The sequence below is a fragment of the Peromyscus eremicus genome, chromosome 3 (genome assembly GCF_949786415.1).
Source record: "Peromyscus eremicus chromosome 3, PerEre_H2_v1, whole genome shotgun sequence".
In the NCBI taxonomy this organism is placed as follows: domain Eukaryota; kingdom Metazoa; phylum Chordata; class Mammalia; order Rodentia; family Cricetidae; genus Peromyscus; species Peromyscus eremicus.
Window position 1 is genome coordinate 144,418,276 of NC_081418.1, and position 19,352 is coordinate 144,437,627.

The window sequence follows — 19,352 nt, forward strand, 5'->3', positions numbered from 1 at the left end:
ACTTGTTATTGGCAGGCATGTTCTATTGATGCTTATTACACAAATAATTGAGCAAGTACTTTTATACATAAATGCCATTGTCTATTACACATGATCTGGTACGGAGCCTACTTGAAGTGTGGTTGTTGTCTGGGAAAGGACGGCTGTTTCTATGTGAACATGTATTATGTTAAATTAAGATTAACACGAGAAATAAGTATAAGCCCCACAAGGAACCATACATTTCATATCTTACATTTGCCTAGCCTCTGTACATCCTCGAGAAGGGCATTGCGGTTCCCATTTTAAAGATGAGAACACTAAAGTTCGAAAGGCTTACGTAGCGTCACGATCTCTAACCTTGCGGAGAAAGACACTGGCTCCAAAGTCCCTTTTAACCTGACACCATGTTGCCAAATGTTTGTCAACCCGTCTAAAGCACCTACTGTGTGACAGTCTATTCTGGTCAGAGGACACGGTCGTGATGACTGACGGGACGCTGAGGAAAAGACGGTTCTTGCCTTCAACAAGCTTTCAGTCTAGTAACTTTTGTTTCAAGAAAAATTCAGGCCTGCCAAGCCCGGGGTGGTGGTTTCTGACTCAGAGGCCATCTGGGGAATTGAAATTTGCGGAGCTTTCTTTCTTTCTCGTGCTGTGCTGGGTGGGAGGAGCCGGGGAAACACGAAGTGACCCAGCAACTGCAGGCAGTACAGGCCGACCGGCAGGCTGCCTGGAAATGGGCGGGGCCTGGCCCTGGGGAGCTGTCGCCATGGCAACCCAGCCTGTTTCCAGAACAACGTCTCTAACCAGGAAAACAGCTCCCAGGGCCTCCCCCTCTGTAATCCGCAAAGCGGACTGAAGGCACAAAGCCTCCTTCTGATCCCGCTCCCCACACGAGGCCAGAACAAAGCCAGGCCTTTGTTCTCTGGGCCCCGGCTTTGTGTGTGTGGCCTGCGACAACATCCACAAAGCACAATGACTTCGCTTCTTCCCGAGGCCTCTTTCTTTCACATCGTATTTACTGTAATTTTGGTTTAGCCCCATTTTACAGATGCAAGCTCAACAAACGTGAAGGGGCCTAACGTCTAAAACGATCCTTAAAACCCAGAGACTGTTCAGGTTAGGGGAGGGTGGGCCCTGCCTTTGCCTGTGTTGTGACGGCGCTTTCCAGACGTGGTGGAGGGAGGTCCTGCCCACGGCCTGGGACCCTGGGTGTCTGTCCCCGGACCCTCCCAGGCCAGCTCTCTGCGGCTGCAGCCCGCCCCTCCCCCACGCCGCAGCCCGCCCCTCCCCCACGCCGCAGCTGCAGCCACAGCCGGAAGAGGCATGCGGAAGGCACACCCGCCCCCGCCCTGCAGGCCCCGGAGCCAGCTGGTTGAGAAACTCTGGCTCACAGCCTGAAAAGACAGCCTACTGGCGCCTGTACTCCTCCAGGCCACCGAGTGACTGCATCCTGTGCACGGAAGGTTGTCACCACCTCCGCTGAGCCAGCGTGTGACCTCCCAGAAACTGAGCACCGGGGACGGCCTCCACCCTCAAGATCGGGAACACCGACAGCTCCAAGACGTAGGATTATCCCGAAATGGCCACCTTTACAAATAATGTAAATATTTAAATTATGTGGATCAGAAGGAATGCGACTTCATCGTAATAAAAATCTCGCCCTCAAAATAGAGGGTACTTCACACATGTAATCCCAGCACACTCAGATGCTGAGGCAGAAGGCTTGTCGAGAGTTCCGGGCCAGCCTGGGCTACACAGCAAGACCCTGTCTCAAAGAACACACCTTGGCCGTACAGAAAAACATGAAGGGAAAACACTGTTGTTCCCCCAGGAACACTTCAAAGGCTTCAAACAATACTCTCCACCCAGGCGTTAGGGATTTCCTTGCTCTAAGATAACTTATTGGTAAGAAATGTCCCCACCCAGCCCCAGGGAACAATAGAGAAGCACTCCCTGAGAGCCCTCAAAAGGCTTTCATTGGATAAGTGTTGATACTAAATTAAACCCTCACTTCCAAGAACAATGGCCTTGATTGTCCTGTTTACAAGCTGACTCAGGAGAGGAGGGGGAGAGGGAGAGGGGAAGGGAGAGAGAGAGGGGGAAGGGGGAGGGAGAGAATTAGCTAAAGGCTAGCCTGAGGCCACACAGCCAGTGTGAGACCAGCCTTCACTAAATGGCTGCTAAGCCCTGGTTTGTTTGTGCTTCCCACAATTTCGGTTCAACAGATAGTTTACCCAGGTTCATGTGTGTATATATGTGCTTAGGGGAAACCTTTATTCTTCCTTAAACTCAAAGAACTTAGCTGGGGGGAGATAGCAACTTTCAAACATTATTTGATGTAAGCAATGAACTTTTCCCCCTGGGGACAGGGTAGGGGAGACTGCTGGGGAAGGACCCCAGGACTCTGGCACATGCTAGGAAAGCACTCTGTGTTTGGTCTTCAACCCAGCCCAGAAATGGATCTTCATAGTGGAGTTTTGAAGACTATCTTATGGGTAGTTCTTACAATAAAGTGTCCTCACTGTCCCTCAGGTTTGATCCCTATAGCATCCCGAATGTGGTAAGCAGTCTCTTGCACTTCCTGACACCATGGTACTAATTACTGTGCTGGGCTTGTGGATTTAACAACCACAAGCAAACCAGCATACCTTCAGTGAACCAGCACTGTGTGAATGGGACAAGTGGTGCAGGCCTACAGTCCCAGCCTTCTCAAGGTAGAGGTAGAGGGATCACAAGAGTTCAGGGTCATCCTCACTACTTGGTGAGTTTGAGACCAGCCTGGGCTACAAGGTTCTAGGTTCAAGTACCTGTAAGTTCCTGTCATTAGCAGTGACTGAGGCAGCTCCTTGGCAAACCTTCCTTTGTGCCATTCATTTGTTTCTGTAACGTCAGCCCCACGTTTTCAGTTCTAGAGAAAAACTGCACCCAAGTGATTAAAATGTTAACTGCTAAATAATATTTCTTGTCGTTTATAAGCCCAGAATCTCTGGTCACCTTTAAATAGCATGAAAACCTTCTTTACTTCTATGTATCAGCTAGCACAAAGCTTGACCCTTGCTATGAACTTGCAAAAACAGTAATGTGTTTGTCTAAAGAATTACAGGAACTAGCCCCAGGGAGGCGGAGGTCCGTAGGGATGCCCATAGGTCAAAGAGAAACACAAAACCTGTTTGATTCATCACCCCCTACTTTCCCTTGGCTCCTCCTGTTCCTTTGTGCCAAAGTCCTTCATAAAAGCACCTCGATCCCCCAAGAAAGTTTTGCAGGATGCCAACTCTCAAACCAAGCCCCCCCACCTTTTTTTTTTTTTTTTAAGATTTATGTGGAATTATGTGGAGGTGTGTGTCACCTGTGGCATGTGCATGACAGTGCAAGTGCCTGAGGAGGCCGAGGCGTCAGACCCCGTTATTGAGGGTTGTGAGCAGCCTGAGGATGGAGAGTAGACGCTGTTTGACAACAGGAAAGTTGTGGACAGGGAACAACAAAGCAGAGAATGGAGGCAACTGATAGCCTACCCAGGGAGGGCAGACTTCTCTTGTCAACTAACTAATTAACTCATAAGAGACCCCGACCACTCTTTTTATTTTTATCTTTAGCCACAGGGTTTCGTTATGTACTCCTAACTGGCCTAGAATTTGCTGTACAGACCAAGCTGGCCTTGAACTTTCACTAATCCTCTTGCCTCTGATTCCCAGGCGCTAGGATTACAGTCTAGCAACATCTTGCCTGGTGACACCCTACTCTTCAAAACCAGCATTTTTGATCCCTTCATGAGGGTAGAGCCCGTAATCTAATCTGATTACCTTCCACTGGGTCCTACATCCTAATGACTATTACCCCACCGAAGCCATGACCTGGACCAGATTTACAGAGTGAGCTTGAGGAGGTCCAAGCCTCAGCCCTCTTTACTGGCTTGGTCTCAATCAGTGATGCTCACCGAACAATTTTTGAATTCCCAGTTTGAGGTCACAACACAATGTTGTACTATGGCACTGCCTGACCTTTTTGAATTTCTTTTGTTGTCATTTTTTCAAAACAGGGCTTCTCTGTGTATCCCTGGCTGTCCTGGAACTCACTTTATAGACCAGGCTGGCTTTGAACTCAGAGATCTGCCGGCCTCTGCCTCCTGAGTGCTGTGATTAAAGGCATGCACCACCACTCTTCAGCTCCTCTTTATATTTCATCAGCAACTTTCAGCTTTCCTATTCGGGTCAATGTAGAGATGAGTGAAGTCAGTGTGCAGAAGACACCTTTTCCAGGGTGTCCTTTTGAAGACACAATAGGCATACATTGTTGAGAAAGAACTGAAGTTTTCAAGTCTTAAATATCTTAAGAACTGGCAGGTATTTGTTATGCAAAGCAGCCCAGAATGCCTTGATGAAGTCATCTAATATCCACTCCCAATCAGACTTCCTTCCTAATGGAAGCCACTGTCCACACTCTCTGCTTCAGCATGAGCTGATCCCAGCTCTATCCCTAAGGGATGGGCTTTGTTCAACAGAAATCAATTACACCAATCCCTGGTTTGATTGCAATAGAACCCAAATCTGTGTGATGAAATGCAAGGGGAAAAAAATTGCTATGAAGTTTCAGAAATTGAGAAAAATTAGGCTATTCCATCCAGGGAAGCAGATAGGCCAACTGCAGATCTTCATCTCTCCCTCTACTCCTCTAAAGCCAATCTCAGAGTATCATTGCCAACTTGTAGCAGACTACCTGTTTGTAGCTTCCCCACACCTCCTCTCTGTTCCATCTCCAGTGGATCACACATATTTTTGTAGACAGATATTTTCTGTTTCGACCACCTGCTCCCAAATAAGCAACACAGAGGCTTATTATTATTTATAAATGCTTGGTCAATAGCTCAGGCTTATTACTAACTAGCTCTTACACTTAAATTAACCCATAATTCTCATCTATGTTTAGCCATGTGGCTTGGTACCTTTTCTTAGCACAATATTCTCATCTTGCTTCCTTTGCACTTGACTGGTGACTCCTGACTCTGCCCTTCTCCTTCCCATTATCCTTAGTTTGGTCACTCGACCTATACTTCCTGCCTGGCTACTGGCCAATCAGCATTTTATTAAACCAATTTGAGTGACAAATCTTTACAGTGTATAAGAGGATTATTCCACAGCAGATCTTCTCTTCCAACCTTCCTCTATATTTATCCTGCTACTCAGACCCCAACACCAGCAGGCATTCCCTGGGAACCCACCAGCCAAGCCTGCCAAGGAAGCAGGTAGGCTAACAAAGCAGGTAGCCTAGCTTAAGATCTTCACTCTCCCTACTCTCATCCAAATCCAATTCCCAATCCTGTGCCTGGCTCTGTAGTTGACTAGAGTTGTGGCCTTTCCTGACTCTCTGTCCCCATTCTTAGGGGACTAAGCAGATCATGGTGGAATGCTGCGTTCTTCCTTCCTATGGACCCCCTCAGCATACCCACCCCTAGCCCAGCCCCATTCCAAAATGTCAGCTCTAAAAACCTAGAAATACATTTTACCTGAAACAATGACCACACCTAGCAGGATCCCAGAAGAATTCCCCACCAGCCAACAAACAGGCCCCACAACCTCTTGAGAACCAGAAAGGACAACAGAAACCAAAGAACAAAACACCCACCCAACAAAGACAAGACCAGATGTCAGCACTTAGAATTACTATCTGCTAAAACTCATATCTCCAGATGAAAGCATGACAACACAACGACAGCCAAGACAATATGTCTCCACTAGAGCCCAGCAACCTTACCACGGCAGGCTCAAGAATCAAGACATACATGAGGCACAAGACAAAGACCTTAAAATAGCTTTTATGAATATGACAAAGTTCCCTAAACAGGAAAGAAATAAATCCCTTAAAGAAGAGATCTATGAAAACACAATCAACAGTAGAAGGAAATTAATAAAACAATTCAAGACCTAAAATTAGAAATATCACCAATAACAAAAACCCAAACCCAGGGAAATCTGGAAATGAAAAATTTGGGAACTTTATTGGAAATCTCAGAGGCAAGCCTCAACAACAAAATACAAGAGAGGGAAGAAATAATCTCAGGCATTGAAGACATGGTAAAAGAAATGATGACTATACCAGGTGGTAGTAGAGCATGCCTTTAATCCCAGCACTCAGGAGGCAGACCCAGGTGGATCTCTGTGAGTTCGAGGCCAGCCTGGGCTACCAAGTGAGTTCCAGGAAAGGCACAATGCTACACAGAGAAACCCTGTCTTGAAAAACCAAAAACAAACAAACAAACAACAAAAAGATGAATACACCAGTCAAAGAAAATGTTAAATCTTGATGGGCAGTGGTGGCACAAACCCTTAATCCCAGCACTTGGGAGGCAGAGGCAGACAGATCTCTGAGTTTGAGGCTAGGCTGGTCTACAGAGTGAGTTCCAGGACAGCCAGGACTACACAGAGATACTCTGTCTTGAAAAATGAAATAAAAATAAATAAAATCATAGAAGAAAATTTCTTCTAAAAAAGAAAATGCCTATCAAGTTACAAGAAATATCCAGAACACCAAATAGATTGGATCAGAAAAGAAATTCCCTTGGCAAGTAATAATCAAAACACCAAATATATAGAACAAAGAAAGAATATTCAAAGTTGCAAGAAAAAAAGTCCAAGTAACATATAAAGGCAGAACTATTAGAGCAACACTTGACTTCACAATGCAGACTCTAAAAGATAGAAGAGCTTGGAAAGATGGGTCTAAGAGACCGTAGATGACAGATCAGACTACTACACCTAGCAAAATTTTCTGCTGTGGAATAATCCTCTTGTACACTGTAAAGATTTGTCACTCAAATTGGTTTAATAAAATGCTTATTGGCCAGTAACCAGGTGCTGTGGGATGTTCTGTATGTTAAATGTGTTGCTCTGATTGGTTAATAAATAAAACACTGATTGGCCAGTAGCCAGGCAGGAAGTATAGGCGGGACAAGGAGAGAGGAGAAATCTGGGAAGTGGAAGGCTGAGTCAGAGAGATGCTGCCAGCCACCATGATGAGAAGCAGATGTTAAGATACCGGTAAGCCATGAGCCATGGGGCAACTTGTAGATTAATAGAAATGGGTTAATTTAAGATGTAAGAACTAGATAGCTAGAAGCCTGAGCCTTTAGGCCGAACAGTTTAAATAATATGAGTCTGTGTGTTTCCACGCAGGAAGTATAGGTGGGGTGACCAAACTAAGGATGATGGGAAGAAGATGGATGGAGTGAGAGAGTTGCCAGCAAACACAGAGAAGCAAGATGTTCTCATCATGTGGCTGTTCCCTAGTGTGTCCTTGAACACACAGAGACTCTACCTACCATGTGATTGGTACTGAGAAGAGGTACCAAGCCATGTGGTTAAACATAGATAAGAATTATGGGTTAATTTATTAATTTAAGTGTAAGAGTTAGCTAGTAACAAGCCTGAGCTATCAATCAATCATTTATAAGTAATATTAAGCCTCGGAGTCAATTATTTGAAAAGCAGCTGCCAGGTATTTGGGAACAGGCAGGTAGGAGAGAAACATCTGACTACAACTTTCAATAACAATAGACAGATAAAAGACATTCCACAATAAAACCAAATGTAAGCAATATCTATCTACAAATCCTGCCTTATACAAGGTGCTAGAAGGAAAACTCCAGCCTAAAGAGGTTAACTACATCTAAGAAAACAAGGAATAAATAATCACAGACTAGCAAATCAACAGAGGGGAAGCATGTAGGCAGGCACACACACACACACACACACACACACACACACACACACACTACCACAACAACAAAATAACAGGAATCAAAAAATACTGTTCACTTATATCTCTCAACACATTGTCTCCATTTACCAATAAAAAGACACAGACTAACATAATTGATAGGAAAATAGATTCCATCCTTCTGTTGCATCCAAGAAACAGACCTTAGCATTAAGGACAGACACTAAAGGGTAAAAGGATGGAAAAAGATACTCCAAGAAAAATGACAAGAAGCAAACTGGCATAGCCATTTCAATATCTGACAATAGCTGATCAGAAGAGATAGGGAAGGAAAAGAAGCTGCCTACTCATCCAAGGAAACATATAACAAGAGGATGATTCAATTTTTATTTATTTATATATGTATGTATGTATGTATGTATGTATTCATTTTTTGGAAACCAGTTTTCTCTGTGTAGCTCTTGCTGTCCTGAAACTCACTATGTAGACCAGGCTGGCCCTGAACTCAGACATCCACCTATCTCTGCCTCCCAATTTCTGAGATTAAAGGCGAGTGCTACCACCACTTGGCTTGACATTGCAATTTTTAACATCTTTGTATCAAACACAAAGGCACCCAAGTTCATAAAAGAAATGCAATTACAGCTTAAATCACTTATTGACCCTCACATACTGACACTGGGTGACTTTAATATCCTACTCTTGCCAAATAGATTATCCAGACAAAAAACAAACAGAGAACTATAGTGGGATAATCTTCTTCTACACTGTGAAGACATGTCTTTGCTAAGGCACCTTCTGATTAGTTCAATAAAGAGCTGAATGGCCAATAGCTAGGCAGGAGAAAATAGGTGGGACTTCCAGGAAGAGAGATAAACTCCAGGGAAGAATCTGAGATGCAGGGAATTTGCCAGGGATAATCAGAGGAAGTTGGACGTACACTGTACACTGAGGAAAGGTAACGAGCCATGTGGCAGAACATACATTAATATAATCATATTAAGTTATGAGAGCTAATAGAGGATAAGCCTAAGATAAGGCCAAACTTTCATAATTAATAAGAAGTCTCCACGTCATTATTTGGGAATTGGCAGTCTGATCAATGTCCAACTACAGAAAAATGTTGGAGCTACTGCCATTATAAATCAAAGGGACCTAACATATATTTACAGAACATTTCATCCAAACATTGTAAATGTAATTCTTACTTGATAATTGTTCTTATTGTATATAGTTTCATTTGTTAAAGTTAATACCTTTCCTTTCTATTTAGACAATACTTGATAATTGTTCTTAATGTATATAATTTTACAATTTTAGAGTTAAACCTTTCTTTTTTATTTAGACAAAAAGGGGGATATGTTGTGGAATAATCTTTTTGTACACTGTAAAGATGTGTCACTTGGATTGGTTTAATAAAAAGGTGAATGGGCAATAGCTAGGCAGGATTTCCAAGCACAGAGGATGTTGGGAAGAAGAAGGGTAGAGATGTGAGGAGACATGGAGGAAGCAGGAAAGCAGGAGGGACAGTATATAGATGAGGTAAGTGAGCCCGGGGCATCACGTTGATTAATAGAAATGGATTAATTTAAGTTATGTGAACTAGCTAAAAATAAGCCTAAGCTGGGCCAAGTGTTCATAATTAATAATTGAAGACAAATTTCTAAATGGTCTTATTAAATAAGAAACACAGAGCCAAATATAGGGGTAAAAGCCTTAGAGATCAGGGAAATAGGGAGAGCCACCCGCTAGTTTTAACTATGCCCCCGTAGCTTCCCAAGAGAGTGACTTCCTGTCTACTTAGGCTTTTATTGCCTTGCTGTTCTGCCCTCTCATTGGCTCTTAGCCCAGCTACCTCACTTCCTTGTCACTGCCTGTCTGTAGAGACCCCCAGGTCTCTATGTTTGGCCCAGGGATTAAAGGCCTGTGTCACCACACTTGGCTGTTCCTTACTGTGTCCTTGAACACACAGAGACTCTACCTGCCATGTGATTGGATTAAGGGCATGTGCTACCACTGCCTGACTTTTGTGTTTACCTTAAAATGGCTTACTGTTTCCTTTGATCTCCAGGCAAACTTTATTTATTAACATACAAATAAAATATCAACACAAATAATAAGTCTCCATGTTGTGTTGTGATTTGGGAGCAGGCAGGCAAGACAGATAAAGTCTCCCTACACATTTTTTTGTGTTTGGATTATTTCCCACTTTTGGGGGGCGGGTACACCAGGATCTCTAGGGTACTCTGAGAAAACTAAGATACTAGTCAAGTCCTGGGAAAGCTAGCTGTTGTCTAGTCTTGGTGTGATGGGAAAATATAGGTTTATCTAAAATTCTGGCTGTAGTAGTCTGAGACTGGACCATCTCAGCTAGCAGTCATGAAGTTGTTCTGGATGCAGAACACTTTAGAAACTGCAACAGAGACATTCTGAGGGGCTGGATCATGTGAGCCACTCATTTTCATGAGTGTCTGGTCCCCTTGTTTTGAAAACACACAAACTTTCAAAGAGAACATATATATCTACATTAACATTAGTATGGACTGTGTGTTGTTCACAAGTCAGCCAAAGTTGATTTTTTTGTTTTATGTTTGAGCAGGTAAAATATACATCACATATCTTGTAGTTTTTGTAGGTTTATTTCTTTATGTTGGTAGCCAGGATTTTCAGGGGGTCTCTCCTGATCAAACCTGACACCCTTTAAACTTGAACAAATCCACAGCCTTTTGTGTTCTATGGAAACAAAAGCATAACCTCTTCCCCAAAGCAATACATTTTTTTTGACTTCCATTTTAAAGATAAGGCATTCATAAAGTGTCTAGGTTGGTTTAATTCATCAGCCCCTTCCACAATTCAATGTCTCTCAGCAGCTGTTGCTCTCTATTCATTAGAATTTAAAAAATTTAGCCGGGCAGTGGTGGTGCACGCCTTTAATACTAGCACTCAGGAGGCAGAGCCAGGCAGAGTTTGAGGCCAGCCTAGTCTACAGAGTGAGTTCTAGGATAGGCTTCAAAGCTACACAGAGAAAACCCTGTCTCAAAAAAACAAAACAAAACAAAAACAAACAAACAAAAAAAGAATTCAAAAAATTTTTATTTAACAAAGTACTGTTGTCAGAAGTTTTTCTCTGGTCCTGCCTGTTCCCACAGTCTGCAGCTGCTTATAAAATAATAATTCAGAGACTTATATTAATTATAACTGCTTGGCCAGTATCTCAGGCTTATTACTGACTAGCTCTTACATTTAAATTAACCCATAATTCTTATCTATGTTTAGCCACATGGGTTGGTACCTTTTCTCAGTTCTGACTTTTCATCTTGCTTCCTCTGTGTCTGGCTGGTGACTCCTGACTCTGCCCTTCCTCTTCCCAGAATTCTTTTAGTCTGCTCACCCCACCTATACTTCTTGCCTGGCTACTGGCCAATCAGAGTTTTATTAAACCAATGTACAAGAGCTTTATCCCATAGCAAATTGCCATATAAGGTCTAAACTCCCTGTGTTATAATACCCTCCATCTTTATGCAGATTGTTTTTATATTATGTCACTCTCTTTCTAAAGACTTCATTATTTTTAAATTATTTTTTCTATGACTGTCTATACCCATTTGCCTATAACTTAATTAAACCCATTTCTATTAATCAATGTAGGGCCCTGTGGCTCGTTTACCTCATCTACATACTGTCTGTCTTGTTTTCCTGCTTCCTCTGAGTCTTCTCTTGTCTCCACCCTTCTTCCTAGTGTTCTCTGTACTTGGAAATCCTGCCTAGCCATTGGCTGTTCAGCTTTTTATTAAACCAAGCCGATTGACACATCTTTACAGTATAAAAAAAGATTATTCCACAACAAGAACATACTTTTTTTTTCAGCACCTCTTGAACTTTCTCCAAAATTGACCACATACTCAGACATAAAACAAATATCAACAGATACAAGAAAATAAAAATGATACCCTTACTCCTATCTGACCCCATGGAGTAAAACTGGATAACAACAACATAAGCAACAGAAAGCTAATGAATTCATGGTAACTGAAGAACTCACTACTGACTCAAATGGATCAAGGCAAAATTAAGAAAGAAATACTTTCTAGTATTGAATGGAAAAAAAATACACAAAATACCCAAACTTATGGGATACAATGAAGTCGGTTATTAGAGGTGAATTTGTAGCACTAAGTGCCTACATTTTAAAAAAATTGGAAAGATGTTATACAGATAACTTAACAGCACCTGAAAGTTCTAGAACAAAAGGAAATTACACCCAAAATAAGCAGATGGCAAGAAATAATCAAACTGAGGGCTGAAGTTTATAGAATAGAAACAGTAACAACAATAAACAATGCAAAAGAATCAATAGAACAAAGAGTTAATTCTTTGATAAAATCAACAAGATTGACAAACTTTATCCAAATTAGCCAAAAGGGAGAGAGAGAGAAATCCAAATTAACAAAATTAAAGATGAAAAAAGGTATATAACAACAGACACCTAGGAAATCCAGATAATCATAGGACATACTTTAAAAACCTGTACTCCACCAAACTGGAAAACCTCAAAGAAATGGATAATTTTCTAGATACATACCCACTTACCAAAGCTGAATTAAGATCAGATAAACAATTTAAATAGATCTATAACCCTTAGTGAAATAGAAGCAGTCATTAAAAGTCTCCCAGGCAAAAATAAAATAAAATAAAAAGGCCCAAAGCCAGACAGTTTTATCACAGAATTATACCAAACTTTTAAAGAAGAGTTAATGCCAACTGTCCTCAAATTATTCCACAAAGTAGAAATAGAAGGAAGATTGCCCAATACATTTTATGAGGCCACAGTTACCCTGATACCCAAACTATATAAAGACTCAAGAAAGAAAGAATTATAGATCAATTTCCCTTATGAACATAGATGCAAAAATTCTCAATAAAATACTTGAAAACCATATCAAAAAAACACATTAAAAATATCATCCACCATGGTCAAGTAGACTTCATCACTGAGATGCAGGGGTGGTTCAATATACACCATATAAAACTGAAAGACAAAAACCACATGATCATCTTTTGAGATTCAGAAAGGGCCTTTGACAAAGTCCAACACCACTTCATGATGAGAGTCCTTTGATAAATTAGCGATACATACATCAACATAATAAAGGCAATTTTTGCCGGGCAGTGGTGGCGCACACTTTTAATCCCAGCACTTGGGAGGCAGAGGAAGGTGGATCTCTGTGAGTTCGAGGCCAACCTGGGATACAGAGTGAGTTCCAGGAAAGGCACAAAGCTACACAGAGAAACCCTGTCTTGAAAAACAAAAAACAAAAACAAAAACAAAAACAAATTAATAAATAAAGGCAATTTTCAGCAAGCCCATAACTAACATCAACTTACATGGAGAGAAACTCAAAGCAATTCCACTAAAATCAGGAACAAGACAAAGCTGTCCACTCCATACTTATTAAATATAGGACTTGAAGTCTTATCTAAAGCAATAGGACAAATGAAGGCGACCAAGGGGATACAAATGAGAAAAGACGAAGTCAAAGTATCTTTATTTTCATATGATGATAGTATACATAAATGACCCTAAAAATTCCACCAGGAAACTCCTTCAGCTCATGTAAGACAAATTGCTAAATGGTCTTATTAATAAAAACAAAAACAAAAAAAAAAAAAAAAACCCGAGATCAGAGAAACAGGACAAGCTACAGACAAACTTACCTCACTGACACCTTAGTCTCCAAAGAGACCTACTTCCTGTATACCCATGCCTATATGCCTTTCTGTTCTGCCATCTCATTTCCTCTCTCAGCCCAGCTACATCACTTCCTCTTCCTGCCCAGCTCTGTCACTTCCTGTCTGTCTGTACAGACCTTCAGACCTTTATGGTTAGTGCTGGGATTAAAGGTATGCACCACCACACCTGGCTCTGTTCCCAGTGTGGCCTTGAGCTCACAGAGATCCAGACAGATCTCTGCCTCTGAGTGATAGGATTAAAGGCATGTGCTACCATTGCCTGACCTCTATGTTTACTGTAGTGGCTGTTTTTTTCCTCTGATCCTCAGATAAACTTTATTAGGGTACACAACATATTAGGGACACAATACATCACCACAAGCTCATAAACACTTTCAGAAAAGTAGCTGAATATAAAATTAACTCAGAAAAATCAGTAGCCCTCCTATGTATAAAAGACAAATGGACTGAGAAAGCAATCAGGGAAACAACACCTCAAATAATATAAAACATCTTGAGATAACTCTAACCAAGCAAGTGAAAGATTTGTATGATAAAATCTTCAAAACATTGAAGAAAGAAGTTGAAGAAGGTACCAGAAGATGGAAAGATCTGCCATGCTCATGGATTGGTAAGAGTAACATAGTAAAAATGGCTATTCTACCTAAATAAATCTACAGATTCAATGCAATCACCAACAGAATCCCAACACAATTCTTCACAGATCTGAAAGGACAATTTTCAGGTTCATATGGAAACACAAAAGCCCAAGATAGCTAAAACAACCCTGTATAATAAAAGAACTGCTGGAGGTAGCACTATCCCTGACCTCTGGAGTACAGAGCTATAGTAATAAAAAACACATGGTACTGGAACAAAAACAGACACATTGATCAATGGAGTCGAGTTGAAGACCCAGACATGAATCCACACACCTATGGAAACCTGCTTTTTGATGAAAAAGCCAGAAATAAACACTGGAAAAAGACAGCATCTTCAATAAATGGTGCCAGTCAAAACTGTCCAGCTGCATGGAGAAAAATGCAAATAGAACCACATCTATCTCCCTGAACAAAACTCAACTCCAGATGAGTCAAAGACCTCAACATAAAACCAGAAACATTGAACCTGAGAGAGGAGAATATTGGGAGTAACCTTGAACTCATTGGCATAGGAAAAGACTTTCTGAACAGACCATGGCTAGCATAGGCACTGAAATCAACAACTAATAAATAAGGACAACATGAAACTGAAAAGCTTCTGTACAGGAAAGGACACCATCCTTAGGAGAAAGTGGCAGCCTACAGAATGGCAAAAGTTGTTTTTCTTTGTTTGTTTGTTTGTTTGTTTGTTTGTTTGTTTTACCAACTACACATCCAATAGAGGGCTAATATCCAAAATATATAAAGAATTAAACAAGTGGACACTGGAATCAGTGTGGGGGTTCCTCAGAAAGATGGGAATGGATATACCACAAGATCTAGCTATATAGTTCTTAGGCATACACACAAAGGATGCTTCATCCTGCCATAGACACTTGCTCAACCATGTTCATTTCTGCTCTATTAATAATAGCTAGAAATTAGAAACAACCTAGGTGTCTTTCAACAGATGACTGGATAAAGAAAATGTACTACATTCACATATTGGCATATTATACAGCCTTTAAAATATGGAGTTCTTAGGTATATGGATGGAGCTAGAAAAAAAATCATCCTGACTGAGGTAACTCAGGCCCAGAAAGACAAATCGGATATGTATTTGTTTATATATGGACAGTAGCTGTTAAGTCAACGATACCCAAGTTACATTTAGTAGAACCACAGAGGTTAGGTATAGAGTAAGGGACTTGGGGTGGAGTGGGGGCAGGGGGCCTGCAGATAGCTTCCTCAAGATAAGCAAAATAGAACCAATAGTCATGGATGGATGGAGGGGGGGACTGGAGTGGGAGGATCAAGTGGGGAGGGAGAGGGAGGAAGGAGAGGAAGGAGGGAATACTAAAAATTAGTATGAAACCCTAATACAGTGGAACCTTCGTACAATATATACATATATGAAGGCAATCTAAATGAAATTGCCAAATAACGGGGGAGACAGAGCCCCAACTGGACATCTCCTCACCAAGTGAAACTTCTAGTGCCAGAATTGGGTTACATCTAATTGAGTTGTTGGCCAAAGGGCTCCCATGAGAATCCCCAAGCAACCCAGGCTGTTGCCAAGACTACAGGTTGCTCTCCACAATCTGAGGACAAGGCCCCATTGCTGAAGACAGCACCTACACAACTCATTGAACATGGAGAAGTGGGTGACTTTTTAAAAGCAATCGTTGGTGTGAGCTGAGGATGTAGCTCAGCGGTCGAAAGCTTGTGTAGCATGTACAGGGCTCTGGATTCAATCCCTAGTACTACTGAAAGACAAAAACCTTGGTATTCTGTTTTGTCCTGGCTTTTTGCTTCTGGATGATCACAGGGCCCTGCAAGTGTCTGGCAGGCATTCTGTGTGGAGCTACACCAGGGACCACTGCTGTCTTTTAGCCCCGTTACACTAGCTTAATGATAAGCCAAGTTGAGCCGGGATTTCACAAACACAAAGGTGAAAAGCTCTACTGACATATACCATTGAAATTTTTCCTGGGAAAATCTAAGTTCTTAGTTTTGTTAATAAAAGAATTTAGAAATGGACTTAGAGGAAGTTCAAGAACAATTTTATTAGTTTAAATTTTTTAAATTATATTTTTATTTACTTTATGTGTATATATATATATATATATATATATATATACACATAAATTTACAGGCAAATGGATGGAACTAGAAAATGTCATCCTGAGTGAGGTATCCCAGACCCAGAAGGACAAACATGGTATTTACTCACTCATAAGTGGATTCTAGATATAAAGCAAAGAACAATCAGACTGCAACCCACAGATTCAGGCAGGCCACATACATAGCAGGGGTGACCCTAGGATGACTGTGGCTTATAATAAGTTTTAGTTTTACTCAGTCACTGGGCAAGCTTCAGTAAAACATTTCACTATTAGGATAAGAATTTGTACTGTATCAAGCTAATGATAGAAAAAAATAATAATTATTTAAAAAAAAATCTTGAGCAAAGGAGACCTCAAAGCCCACCCCCTACGGTGACATATTTCCTCCAACAGGGCCACACCTACTTCAACAAGGTCACACCTCCTAATAGTGCCACTCTTGGGGGTCATTCTTTTTAAACCACCACATCCTCCTTTTTGAGATACAGTCTCACTCTGTAGCTCTGGTTGGCCTGGAACTTGCTGTGTTGACCAGGATATCCTCAAACTTTGAGAGATCGACCTGCTTCTGCATCTGAGTACCAATATTAAAGGTGTGTGCAACCACACCTGGTGAGTCATGCCTTTTAAGTTAGGCAGGAAGCTCTGATCTGCAAGATAGGAAGAAGGAAAAGTTAGGTTCTTTGAGTTAGAACTCAACCAAGTGGGTGCGCTTATCAGGGAACATCTGCAACACCTGCCCTAGGAGCAGCTTATGGGAGGACACTTCTCTTAATAAGGGGATAATTATTCCTCCTGTCTTAGCATGCCTTCAAGCTGACTCAGCCTTCCCCTGGGCAACTCCCAGCCAGGTGATTTACAAGCCCAGCTGCACTAACTTTTAAAGGGGGAAGATAGTATGCGATATTTTATTTTTATTTATTTTTTTTTTAGCAGATCAAAATGCCTGAGGCTAAACTCAGATTCCATTTGTTAGGCAAGGAAGACAGAATTTTCCATTAATTCGCCTCAACAAAGTCCTGAAACCTCCACTTTTTGTGTGGTATTTTAAATCTTCAGGGGGATAGTTGTGCAGGTTCTCGTTCTAAGTGCTGCCAGGGAAACAGGAAGTGGGGTTCCTGTGAGGAAGGAGCGCTTCTCAAACAGCCTTCAAAGCGCTCATTCTCCTCTAGAAGCCTAACAAAGTGACAGTCCTTAAGTAGTTCACACTAAAGAGCTTTTCAGTTTGTCTTAACATGCCACTGTTACTCATGATGCAGTTTGCCTGTGTTAGCATTTAGGCATCTGTACTGGCCTGCCTTTAGGGTCCTGATAGGATACGTCCTCCGCCGCAGCCGCACCCCCTGTGCGCATTCGCTGCTTCCTTATAAAAGACAGGCCTCGCCCACCTCCCGTCCCTTTCTCTTCCTTCACTCTCTTCCACGCGGCAGCCCTCTGCACCCTTCTCTCCCCTCCCCTCAATAAACCGCCCACGTGGGCCCTGTTGTATGATTTGACTCCTTCTCATTTTAAAATACATTTGGTGCCCCTAGGTCCCACAGGCTCTCCTGGCGGTTTCTCCTGCCCTCGGGCAGTCTGAGACACGCTGGGACCCTGGAACCTTCAACAGCATAACTTTTCCAGCTAAAGCATTGCTAGGCTTCTTCTTCCAATATCAGCATAATTGGCAATCACCACCACCACCACCACCACCACCACCACCACCACCACCACCACCACCACCACCACCTCTGGCCATTTCCCACGAGTGAGGCTTAATTTCTCAAGCACAGTCCTTGACTTCTGGCTTTTCTTGAAGTCCTTGTACCAGGCAACTGTGTCTCACTCGGGCTCTTAGCTCATCGGCCCCTGCTGTTTTGGATGATGATCCACTGAGCAGCCTGTGCCTCCTCACTGGTCCTCGAATTTCTGGGATGCTAGAGATTCCAGCCCTCGGATCTTCTCTACCTCACTCATGGAAAATGTGCCTACCACTCGACTTAAGGGCCAAACGTATCGGTCTTTGCCTCAATACTCCTTAGATATCAATTCAAATTGCTGCTTACTGGCACCCCATATTCTGGCATTTCACAGGACCTTTGCAACTTCTGCCAGTGAGCCAATAAATGGGAGGGGGTTCCCTGTTTTCAAGTTTTGTCCAAGTCCTTCTCTCGCTTCTTTCTTCCTGCTCCACCTGCTCCACTCATCTCCTGCTAGCTAGGAAGCCTGTTAAGCGGCAATTCCCCTTTCGTTAAGGGAACTCTCTCAAATAGATTTTTAAAAAAGCAGGGGTCTTATACATCTAACTCTGCTTAAAGAATCCCAATGTTGGTTTCTGTAGCAGCAGCGGCAGCGGCAGCAGTCTGCCTCTTCTGCCAAAGCAGTTACATCATGACCTGTTGCCAGGTCCGTCCATCCGTCCCCCACCCCCACCTCACCCCCCACCCCCATCTCATCCCCCACCCCCCACCCCTCGTCAGCTACGCGAGATGTGCACCCTCGCCAGGCAGAGGTCCCTCCCTTGGTCTCTTGCCTCTTCCTCCTCTCCTTGTCTCTAATTCCCTCTCTTGCCTCATCTTCTCTCTCGCTTCTCTTCCTCTTCTCTGCCTGCCTCTCCCAAGTCCCCACTCTGATGTGGCCTTTCGCTCTTTCACTTGCGGTTTTCCCCCTCCCAGTAAACCTCGTGCACTAATTCTGTTGCATATGGCACGTTTGCTTAATGGCATACCTTGGCAAGATCCGCCAAAGATACCCACTTCACGCTAGGACCCTACCTACCTGCTCCACCTAGAGCCGACCTGTTCTCTTTCACCTGCAACAAATCTGCTTTCTCATTCACTGATAGCTTTGCCTTCTGTGGTGATATATTGTGTATCAAATAAAGCTTGCCTGAGGATCAGAGGACAGAGCCAGCCATTAGATTAAACATAGAAGCCAGGAGGTGGTGGCACACACCTTTAATCATAGCCCTCAGGAGGCAGAGATCCATCTGGATGTGTGTGAGTTCAAAGCCATTCTGGACTACATCAGATTGATTCAGTCTAGGAGAGAAACAGAGCCAGGCAGTGGTGGCACACACCTTTAATCCTAGTACTTGAGATCTCATACTTTTGCTACCAGTATTTGGGAAGCACACAGGCCATTAATCCCAGCACTAAGAAGGAAGTGAAATGGCTGGGCA

The 19,352-nt window shown here is 42.5% G+C and overlaps 1 long non-coding RNA gene across 1 annotated transcript; it reads left to right on the top strand.

Moving 5' to 3' along the window:
- Positions 1 to 228: 228 nt before the first annotated feature.
- LOC131906186 (uncharacterized) lies at positions 229 to 2,005 on the top strand. The gene is made up of 2 exons (XR_009378129.1): positions 229 to 1,098; positions 1,414 to 2,005. It is a non-coding gene; the product is annotated as an uncharacterized LOC131906186 (long non-coding RNA).
- Positions 2,006 to 19,352: the final 17,347 nt, after the last annotated feature.